Genomic DNA, 12326 nt, shown 5'->3' on the forward strand with positions numbered 1-12326 from the left:
AATTTGCTACTTCTTCCTACATCAGCAGAAGAGAGGAATTGAAAAAGCTGAAAGTAGCTTAAGCTGCTGGAGTCTCTCAAGAAAGGAATTAATTATAAAACATCAACCCCCATGCATTAACATTCCTTGGAAAAACTCCTAAATTCATGATATGTCAGGTTTGGTGCTTTGGGCTTTTTCTGAATACCTGGTACCTAGAGTTGTGCAGCTCCATTTCCAGTCCCTCTCCTCTCATGGACATAGCTACTGAGTGTTAAACCTGTGCTTGGCACCATGTATATTACAAAACAGTAACAAATTCTGTCCTCAAGCATCTTGACAACCAGGTGACTTAAACATGGGAAAACAGGTAATAAGCAATACAGACTATTTTATAAACTACAAGTTTGGTTGGTGAACTGAGTTAGCACACTGGTGAGCACTCTAATTCACGTTAAGAAAATGGGAAATATGTATACATGTACACACACTTATGTAACAATTATGACCGAGTATTAATGTGAGGATTGAGCTTTAAATAAAGAATTTTGAAAAAGTAGCTCTCATAGTCCATTCTTTCTTCTGATCAGTCAATATTCCATTACCTAGTCATTTTATTCTACATTCTTGATGGTAGTCACATTTAATGATTTTATTCATGAAGTATCCTCTTTCAGCACTCATTCATTCATTCATTCAACAAATATTTTGCACAACCACCCTGTACTAGACACATAGCATGAGAATCTGCCTTAGGATACAACAAAGGATAAGAAATAATTCCTGACCTCAGGGAGCTGACAGTGTATCTGGGAAAACAAGTAAACCATTACATAGATTATGACAAGCACTAAAATAAGGATACACATGGAGTTTTACAGGAGAGATAGGAAGCTATAAATCCCTGCAATATGAGGTCAGAGAAAACATCTTCCAGTAAGAGTTGGCATCTGAGCCGAATCCTTAAAGATAAATTGAAGTTTGGTAATAAAGGGAGCACAGGGATATCTGATAGGAGGGTCAATGTGTTCAAGACCCCAAGGTGAAAAGAGCTTGGTACACGCTGGGAATGACAAATAGTTCAGCATGGAGAGATAAAAGAGTCAGGGAACCAGCAGTTAGATATGAAGCTGAAGAGACAAGCAGAGAGGATTGACCATGAACAACCTAGAGCGCCATGAGAAGAGGTCTGGATTTTATGCTGTGGGAAATGGGGAGTCACTGACGCATTTTAGGGAGGAGATTAGAAAGATCATTCTGGTTAAAGAGATTAGAAGAGGGCAAAGCAAGAGGCAGGTAGATCAGTTAGAGAACAGTTTCAGTGATTCAAGGAAAAGTGAATAAAGGATATCACTCAAATAACAGCAGTGATGATGAAGATGAGTAATGGTTTTAAGACACATGGAGCTTCTTTTTTTTTTTTTTTTTTTTTTTTAACAACTTTCGGTTAATATTGATGACCCCAGGGCATAAATGAGAGGTAGGGAGTCAGTGATGATGAACTGGATTTTGGATCAGTCCATTCTCTGGGTGATCAGTGATGCCATTCTCTAGGAGAGATGAAGGGGCCAGAGGCCTTCTGGAAGATTCAATCTTGGAATGAAGTCTCCCAGTTTAATACTATTGTATCTTTGAGTTCACACCATAAGTAAACCGTATCTCTGAGCACCTACCAGGCACTATTTTGCTTTCTCTATAATTGTTCAAGGCAAGTGTGCCATCTCTCTACATTAATGGGATAACCAAGATGTCATCTTCTACCTTGTGCTTATTTGCACAGTTGGCTTTGTAACTAGGGCATCATGATAGTCAATGATTGTCTGATTTCAGCTTAGGGCTTGGCATCAGAATGTATTATTAATAGTTAAAAAAAAGGCAACCTTTTCACATTTGATAAAAATCTGCAAGTTGCTTTCAAAGTCTTTCCTATTGGGTCTCTAAGTAGATTCTTTTTCATAGGCCACTCCCAGACACTACAGGTCTCTGCCTATTTTCACACTCTGAAGTTCACTGGACTTCAAGGGAGGAGGAAAAATCAGTTAAACTCAATAGTGGCTTGCAAACTTTAAGTTCAGCAAACATACTCAGAAACCCAGATGAACTCATAGTTTCAGGAAAAAATAGTTTCTTATTTTCACAGATGTGGTTGGAGATAATCTGCAGTGTGGCATCAGTACCTTTTGCAAATAGGAATCTCCTCCAGCTTCTCATACTGCACCCCACTTCCACACATAGCAGCTACCTTTGCTCCATGCTTTCTTGCTGGTTCAGTTGATGCATTAGCAAAGATCCACAAAAGCAAAAGCAAAATCAGAATCCTTTTCCCCTTTGGATAGCACACATGGATGACTGCCCCAGTTTACCCAGAGAGGAAGAGTTCATTTAAATCTACCATTTAGGTCCCCAAATACATATAATTTTTATTAGAGAAGCTGTAAGTATCAGAAAAATAGGCAGAAAGTACAGTTATTATATACCCCCATTCACACACACAGCACAGTTTACCTTGTTAACACTATGCATTAGTGTCTAACTTTGATGCAATTGAAGAAACAATATTATTACAATTATACTATTAATTAAAGTCCATAGTTTACATAAGGTTTCACTGTTTGTGCTGTATAAGTATATGGTTTTGTAAAATTTTTATTCTTGTAATATATATGCAATCTAAAATTTTCCCTTTTAACTGCATCCAAATATACAAGTCAGTGGTGATAATTATATTCACAATGCTGTGGTACCATCACCACTATCCATTACCAAAACTTTTCCATCACCCTGAACAGAAACTCTGTCCCAATTAGCATTAACTCCCCATTCCCTACCTCCACCCTGGCCCCTGGTAACCAGTACTTTAATTTCTGACTCTATGAATTTGCATATTCTAATTATATCATATTAGTGAGATCATACAAAATTTGTCCTTTTGTGCCTGGTTTATTTCGCTCAACATGATGTCTTCAAGATTCATTCATGTAGTTTCATGTATCAGAACTTCATTCCTTTATATAGCTGAATAATACTCCGTTGTGTGTCTACACCATGTTTTGTTTATCCATTCATCTGTTGAAGGACAAAAGGGTTGCTTCCATCTTTGGGCAATTGTGAATAATGCTGCTATGAACATGGTGTGCAAATATCTGTTCAGATATATACCCTGCTTTGAATTCTTTTGGGTATATAGCTGGAAGTGAAACGCTGGGTCACATGGCAATTCTATACTTAGCTGTCTGAGAAACCACCAAACTTTTGCTACAGCAACTGCAACATTTTACATTCCCATCAACAATGAAAGAGTGTTCCTATTTCTCCACAGCCTCTCCGACACATGTTATTTTCTTTTTTTTTTAATACTAGCCATCTCAGGGGGTGTGAAATGTTTCATTTGGTTTTTATTTGCATTTCCCTAGTGGCTAATGATGTTGAACATTTTTTCATGTGCTTAAAGACTATTTGAATATCTTCTTTGGAGAAATGTCTATTTAAATATTTTGCCCATTTTTAAAAATTGGGTTGTTTGTCTTTTTGTTGTTGAGTAGGTTTTCTTTATATAGTTCAGATATTAAACCCTTACAAGATATGTAGTCTCTAATTATTTTCTCCCTTTCAGTAGACTGTCTTTTTGCTTTCATGATAAAGTCCTTTGATGTGCAAAAGTTTTTATTTTGAGGAAATTCCATTTATCTTTTTTTTTCTTTTATTACTCATGCTTTTAATCTAAAGTTTAAGAAACAATTGCTTAACACAAAGTCCTGAAGAGAGTTTTGTGTGTTTGATTTGAGGAGTTTTATGGTTTTGGTTCTTACATTGAGGGATTTGTTCCATTTTGAGTTAATTTTGTACGTGGTGTGAGATAGGGTTCCATATTCATTCTATTTTATATGGACATGTATCTATCTAGCTTCCTCAGCACTATTTGTTGAAAAGACTATTCTTACTACATTGAGTGGATTTGGCACCCTTGTCAAAAAAATCAGTGTGCCATGGATGAAAGAGTTTATTTTGGAACTCTCAGTTTGATTCTATGGGTCTATATGTCTGATCCTGTGCCAGTATCAAGCTTTTGACAACTGTAGCTTTGCAATGTATTAAAATCAGGAAGTGTGAATCCTCCAATTTCATTCTACTTTTCAAGATGATTTTGGCTCTCCAAGGCCACTTACCCCTCCATATAAATTCCATTTCTGCAAAGATGGTTGTTGGAATTTTGATGGGGACTGTGCAAATGACTTTGTGTAGAATTGACATCTTAGCAATATTTAGCCTTCCTGGAAGGCTAATATTGAAATGTCCTCCCACTTATGTAGGTCTTTGATTTCTTTCAGCAATATTTTGTAGTTTACTGCATACAAAACCTATATATCAATGGTTGAATTTATTCCTAGATATTTGCTTTTTTTAGTTGCTATTGTAAATGGATTTTTTTCTTGATTTTCTTTTCAGATTTTTCATTACTAGTGTATAAAAACACTATCGATTTTTGCATATTGATCTTTGTTGTGGATTTTTCAGGATTTTCTAGATATACTATCATCTACAAATAGGGCACATTTTGCTTCCTCGTTTCCAATTTGCATGTTTTTATTTCTCTTTTTTGCCTAATTGCACTGGCTAGAACTTCCAGTAAAATATTGGAAAATGGTGATGAGAGTGAGCATTCTTGTCTTATTCCTGATCTTAGGAAGAAAGCTTTCAGTCTTTCACCACTGAGCATGATGTTAGCTGTAAGTTTTTCATATACACCCTTTATCAATTTGAGGAAATTTCCTTCTATTCCTACCTTCTGCATGTTTTGATCAAGATGGGATTTTATTAAATGCTTTTTCTGTGTCAAGTGAGATGATTATGTGATCTTTTTTCCTTTGTTCTATTAATGGGAATTTATTACATTAACTGATTTTCTTATGTTGAACCATGCTTGCTTATCTGCAATAAATCCCACATGATTTTGATACATAGTTCTTTTAAAATGCTGTTGGCTTCAGTTTGCTAGTATTTTGTTGAGGATTTTTGCAACTATATTTATAAAGCATATTGGTTTGCAGTTTTCCTTTCTTGTGGTATCTTCATTTGGCTTTGGTATAAGAATGAGGCTGGCCTTATAGAATGAGTTGGGAAGTGTTACTTCTTCAGTTTCTTAGAAGAGTTTGAGCAGGATCGGTGTTAATTCTTCCTGGAGTATTTGGTAAAATACACCAGTGAAGCCATCTGGTTCTGGGCTTTGTATTTTGGGGAGGGATCTGATTACTGATTCAATTCTTTATTTGTTAGTGGTCTGGTGAGATCTTCTATTTCTTCTTTAATCAGTGTAGGTAGTTTATATTTTCTAGGAACGTGTCCATTTCATCTACTTTATCTTATTTGTTGTTGTATAGTTGTTCCTAATATCCTCTTATAATTCTTTTTGTTTTGGTGGGTTTGGTTGCAATGTCTACCCTTTCATTTCTGATTTTAGTTATTTGTGTCCACCCTATTTTTCCTTGTCAATCTAACTAAAGGTTTGTTGATTTTATTGATCTGTTCATTGAAAGAACTTTTGGTTTAATTGATTCTATCTTTTAAGATTCATTTATCACTTCTTTAATCTTTATTGTTTCTTTTCTTCTGCTCACTTTCTCACTTTGTGTTTAATTTGCTCTTCTTTTTTCTAGATCCTCCAGTTGTGGCTTTGGTCTCTTCTTTAAGATCTTTCTTCTTTTGTAATGTTGGAATTTAGAGATATAAATTTCCTTCTCAGCATTGCCTTTGCAGTTTTGGTTTGTTCTGTTTAATTTTCATCCACCTCAGGATATTTTCTAATTTCCCTCATGATTTCTTTGTTGACCCATTGGTTATTTAAGATTGTGTAGCTTAATTTCCACATATTTGTGGATTTTCCAGTTCTCCCTCTGTTATTGATTTCCAGCTTCATTCCACTGTGGTCCAATAAGATACACTGTATGATTTCAAATTAAAAAAATATATATTGAGACTTATTTTGTGACCTAACATATGACCTATCCTGGAGAATGATTCAAGTGTACCAGAGAAAAATGTGTATTCTGCTTCTCTTGGGTGAAATGTTCTATATATGTCTATTAGGTCTAATTGGTTTAGAATATCATTCATGTCATCTATGTCCTTATTGATCCTTTGTCTGGGTGTTCTATCCATTATGGAAAGTGGTGTAGTAAAATCTCCTACTATTTAAAGAGAACCATCTATTTCTCTCTTCAAATGGGTCAAATTTTGCTTCATATATTTTGAATATTTGTATCTGCCATTGGTTGCATATACATCTATAATTGTTATATCTTGTTGAATTGACCCCTTTATCAGTATAGAGTGTCCTTCTTTGTCCCTTGTAACACTTTTGACTTAAAATTTTATTTTATCTGATAAGTATAGCTACCCAAGTTCTCTTTTGTTACTATTTGCACAGAATTTTTTTTCCCCATCCATTCACTTTAAACCTACTTTTGTCTTTGAATTTAAGGTGAGTCTCTTGTGATCAGCCTGTAGTTGGGTCATGCTTTTTTATCCATTCTGCCAATCTAAGCCTTTTGACTTACGAGTCTAATCCATTGATATTTAAAGTAATAACTGAAAAGGCAGGACTTTCTTCTGTCCTTTTCCTATTTGGTCTTTGTAAGTCTTATACCTTGCTGGTCCTGCAATTCTTCCATTAATGTCTACTTTAGTTTTCATATGATTTTTTTTCACTTTTTCTTTTTCTTTTAAATTTTTATTTTGAAATAATTTCAAACATATAGGACAGTTGAAAATACAATACAAACCCCATACAGAGAACTCCAACACTCCCCCACCCCCAGATATCCATATTTACCAATTTTACATTTTGCTACCTTTGCTGTACCTTTCTCTCTCTTTCCTTCTTTCCTTCCTCTCTCCCTCCCCCTTTCTTTCTTTCAACTGTATCTATTATCTTTCTGTCAGTTATCTGTCTACCCATTTATCATCTTCTGAACATTTGAGAGCAGGCTGCATATATCATACTCCTTGAACTCATAACACTTCCATGTACATTTCCTATGAACAAGGATATTCACTTATGTCATTAACTTAACTGCAGTTAATTCAAGAAAATTAATATGGATATAAAGCTTAAATTCTACGTTCCAATTTTTTCTTACGCCACCTTTGAGCTTTTCTCCTCCATTCTTAGATCCACTCCAGTATCATTTATTGCATTGATTGTCATTAACTCTTAATTAACCCTGTTTTTAAAATATTAACTATATTAAAAAATTTTTTTAAAAGATATACAATTAAAAAAAAACATTTCAAACAAACCATAACAAGGGAGTAAGAAAAAGACAACTAACCTAAAATAACTACTTTACTTCCAAAATGTTCCTACTCCACCCCAAGAAAATAACCTAATATAGCACCATTTCTGTGAATTTGTTTCTACCATACCCATCAAAAATTAACAAACCATAGTTATTCCTGGGCATTCCCAGAATGTTAAATTTACCAACAATAGCTTATCTGTTCTTATTGGGTTATCGTTCCCCCTTCATTAATTGCTCTCTATCACTAGTTCCCCTACATTCTACATTATAAACCATTTATTTTAGGAGTGTGTTGTTTAACCTCCAGGTGTTTGTGAATTTTCTAAGTCTCTGATGGTTATTGACTTCTAATTGTTTTCCATTGTGGTCAGAGAATGTGCTTTAAATAATTTCAATTTTTTAAATTTATTGAGGCTTGTTTTATGTCCCAGAATATGGTCTATTTTGGAGACAGTTCCATGATCACTAGAGAAGAATGTGTATCCTGGTGATTTGGGATGCGATGTTCTATATATGTCTGTTAAATCAAATTCATTTATCAGATTGTTTAGGTTTTCAGTTTCCTTATTGGCCTTCTGTCTGGTTGATCTACCTATAGGAGAGCGTGATGTGTTGAAGTCTACCACAATTATTGTGGAAACATCCATTGCATCCTTTAGTTTTGCCAGTGTTTGTCTCATCTACTTTGTGGCACCATGACTGGGTACATAAACAATTATGATTGTTATTTCTTCTTCTTGAATTGCCCCTTTTATTAGGCTGTAGTGGCCTTCTTTGTCTCTCATAACATCCTTTCATTTAAAGTCTATTTTATCTGAGATTAATATTGCTACTCCTGCTTTCTTTTGGCTGTAGTTTGCATGAAATATTTTTCCATCCTTTCACTTTCAATTTCTTTGTGTCCCTGAGTCTAAGATGAGTCTCTTGTATGCAACATATTGATGGTTCGTATTTTTTGATCCATTCTGCCAATCTATATCTTTTAAATGGGGAGTTTAATCCATTTACATTCAATGTTATTACTGTGAAGGCATTTCTTGAATCGAGCCATCCTATTCTTTGGTTTATGTTTGTCAGATATGTTTTTCCCCCTCTCTTTCTTAATGTCCTTTATTTAACCAATATTGATCTCTTTAGTACTGAACCTTTCTCCATATCTCTCTCTCCTTTCTTTGTTTCTCTGTCGATAGGGCTCCCTTTAGTATCTGAAGTAGTGCAGGACTTTTATTAGCAAAATCTCTCAGCATTTCTTTGTCTGTGAAAAATTTAAGCTCTCTTTCAAATTTGAAGGAGAGCTTTGCTGGATAAAGTATTCTTGGTTGGAAATTTTTCTCTCTCAGAATTTCAAATATGTCATGCCACTGCCTTCTTGCCTCCATGGTGGCCGCTGAGTAGTCACTACTTAGTCTTATGTTGTTTCCTTTGTATGTGGTGAATTGCTTTTCTCTTGCTGCTTTCAGAACTTGCTCCTTTTCTTCAGTATTTGAGAGTCTGATCAGAATATGTCTCGGAGTGGGTTTATTTGGATTTATTCTATTGGGAGTTTGCTGGGCATTTATGCTTTGTGCATTTATATTGTGTAGGAGGCTTGGGAAGTTTTCCCCAACAATTTCTTTGAATACTCTTTCTAGACCTTTACCCTTCTCTTTCCCCTTCTGGGACACCAATGAATCTTAAATTTGGATGTTTTATTTTATCTATCATATCCCTGAGGTCCATTTCTACTTTTTCAGTTTTTTTTCCCCATTCTTTCTTTTGTTCTTTCATTTTCCATTCTGTGGTCCTTGAGGTCACTGATTCGTTGTTCAGCTTCCACTAGTCTTGTAGTATGAGTATCCAGAATCTTTTTAATTTCGTCAACAGTTTCTTTTATTTCCATAAGATCATCTGTTATTTTATTTACTCTTGCAATTTCTTCTTTATGCTCTTCTAGAGTCTTCTTCATGTCCTTTATATACTGAGCCATGCTCTCATTGTTTGTCTTTAGTTCTTTGATTAATTGCTCCAAGTACTGCATCTCCTCTGAACTTTTGATTTGGGTGTTTGGGTTTGGGTTATCCATATCGTCTGGTTTTATCATATGCTTTAAATTTTTCTGTTGTTTTTGGCCTCTTGGCATTTGCTTTACTTGATAGGGTTCTTTTAGGACATGTAGGATTATTCAAAGACAAATCTCTAATTTGTCAGATCTACAGCTTGGTGGCGTACACTTTCTCTAACTAACCAGCAGATGGTGCCCGCAAGTCACTTATTCCCCTCAAGTCAGTTCTCCCCAACTTTGTCTTTGTGGTGTGTGGGGGTCTGATTCTTGTGGGGTCCAACTGGTGCACCAAGTTTGGGTATGTTGTTATGCTGTCCACCCTGAATGTGGGGCATGTGTCTGAGTGGATAGGGAGGAGGGCAACTTTAATAATCAAAACTCCCAGGTGTTTCTGGAGATTTAAGGTTGTTGCAAGAGTCTAAACCTTCATTTCAGTCTCGCCACAGATTGTCTCTGCTGCTGATGCACAAGTCCTTGGTATTGGTGTATGTCCCTGGGATTTCCCAGTGGGTCCTTCTTCCAAGCCATGCCCTTCTAGGGCCTCTGCTGAGGGAAGGTTGTGCTACATCACAAGTGCACACCATCCCTCAAGGGAAGTTCTGGACCACCAGGCTGTGTAGGTGTGTTCCCAGCCTGCTGTAAGGATGGTTGAATGGGGAGTGCCAATTTCCCCCTCTTCACACAGCTTCGCTTTCCCAGCTATGGGACAATTAGCTGTAGGTGCATGAAATGCTATTGTCTACGCCAGATGATATTGTGGTGTGTGTGCATGATGCTGGAAACACTTCCTGTCACACTGGGTTTTTTAGTGCGGCTCTGGGCTGTGGCGCTGGTGCTGGGCAGGAGCGTTCCCAGCCCACTGGGAAGATGGCTGCAAGGGGCATGGTTTTTTTCCCCTTTTGGCTAACCTCTGCCTTTCTCACTCTGAGACAATCAGCAGCGGGTGCGTGAAAGGCTATCTTCCATGCCAGATATTGAGGCATTCACACAGCCCATTCCTGCCATGCTTCACTGTGTGGTTCCTGCTGCCATAACTGCAGCTGCTTTGGGGTTTTTTTCAAAAAAGAACTAGTCTGCCTCCAAATGCCAATCCTCAGTTTCCCCACACCACAGCAGGGCTGCTAGATATTCAGCACCTTACTCACTCATTTCAGAATGTAGGCTCCCAGTTTCACCAAGTGCATGGACCATGTGGATTTAGCAGACTTTGTCCAGCTGGTGCATCACTGGAACTGGTGTTCTGGGTCACTTTCTGGTTTTTATCTAGTATTTTTTATGGAGGTGTTTTCTTGCCCTGTCCCTCCTAGCCGCCATCTTAGGTTCTCCCATATGATTTTTTATATTGTACCATTTGAATCCCTTCTCATTTCTTTCTGTATATATTTTTTCATATATTTTCTTTGTGACTGCCATACGATAGCACATCCTAAACCTACAGAGAGGCTAATGGGATTGGATGTTCCTTTGTTGAACTTTCCAGTGCTAAATTAAGTTCAGGGTTTTTGTTTATCCTTTTACATCACTGGCTTTTAAATACACTCATATTTTCAGTCTGAAGAAGCAAAGCAAAGAGGAATAGCCTATAATATACACACACATAATAAGTATTACCAGAAGTATTTTGCTTAACGGACATAACTTTTCTGGCCATCCAGAAAAAAAAAAAAAACAGTATTTTTTGAGTAGTCCATCCAACCAAATGAAATGAGAAGGATCTCATTTCACCCACCCACCGCCCCCCCCCTTTTTTTTTTAACTCAGACTATAGAACCTAATGCAGTTTGGAAACAAATAAAAATTTATACAAGTATAAATCCATGGCACTCAGTGCTGAAAGAGTAGTCTAATGATATTTGACACTTACTTTGAGGATTGACAGTTTGGTGTCTTGCATTACTGTAGTATTATGTATTAGTGGCATGAACAGTGGTATTTATATTTTTTAATGTGTCAGAAGTATGCAATTTAATCAAATGGTTGATAGTGGCCAATAATTTGGGTTTCGAATCAAATAGCTCAAGGTTTAAACATAAGCTCTGTCACTTTTTTCTCTCTCTCTCTCCCTCCCCCTCCCCCCTCTTTCTCTCTCAAGCTAGTCATCTCTAAAATAGGAATAATAACAGTACTTGCTTCAATTAACCCTATACAGTTATGAAGCTCAATGTGTTAATGATATAAAACACTTAGCATGTTCCTAAGAACACAGATTTACAAAATTAAAGATTTTTATAATTTAACATAATCAATGAGAAAACTCTTGTTTATGATGGGGCTAAGAGGAGAATGTGAGAGGAACCATAGATTAGCAGTTATGAGTCTGGTGGTTATCCCATATTTATGCTTGGATACTTAACCTCAGGAATTCTCTCAACAAAAATCTTTACACACATTCCCATTCTCCCAAAGGACTGGCTTTAGTGCCACATGAACAACCATCAGACTCAAAACATCCTTATAGTCCTAAGGTTCCATATTTAAATACCACTTAGAGTGATAAAACAGTCATAAAATAGCAGTTGCATATGAATGATAATGATAAAAGAGAGTTTTGATAAAAGGGGGTCACTTATTGAGTGTTAAAATATATAAAATTATAAATCATAAACCTGTCCCTTTAAAAATTCTATCTTTGCACTTAGCTATTTGTATTTTTCCAATAGCCAGGACTTATCAGCATGCATATTTAAATGCAGATAAGTGTCTTAGGAGAGTAATTACTACCTAATAGAATTGTAGACAGATTTTGATACCCCAGTTTAAATAACTGCTTAGACAATTGGTCATTACGGAATGATACAGACATTATTAGAAGCACCATAGCCAGGTCAATGGCAGCCAGGAAGCCAAAGAGCACGGTGGATTTCAAATGTATCTCCTTTTACACAGAAACATGGGCTTATAAAAAGCTGTGCCTGTATTCATGTGTATCTCAAAGACAATCATATACTTTGTGGCCTTGGCCAAGTTAGCCTTTCTGGACATCAATGTCCTCAGTATTAAAGGGAAAC

Source organism: Choloepus didactylus, chromosome 16 (genome assembly GCF_015220235.1).
Source record: "Choloepus didactylus isolate mChoDid1 chromosome 16, mChoDid1.pri, whole genome shotgun sequence".
NCBI classification, from domain to species: Eukaryota; Metazoa; Chordata; class Mammalia; order Pilosa; family Megalonychidae; genus Choloepus; species Choloepus didactylus.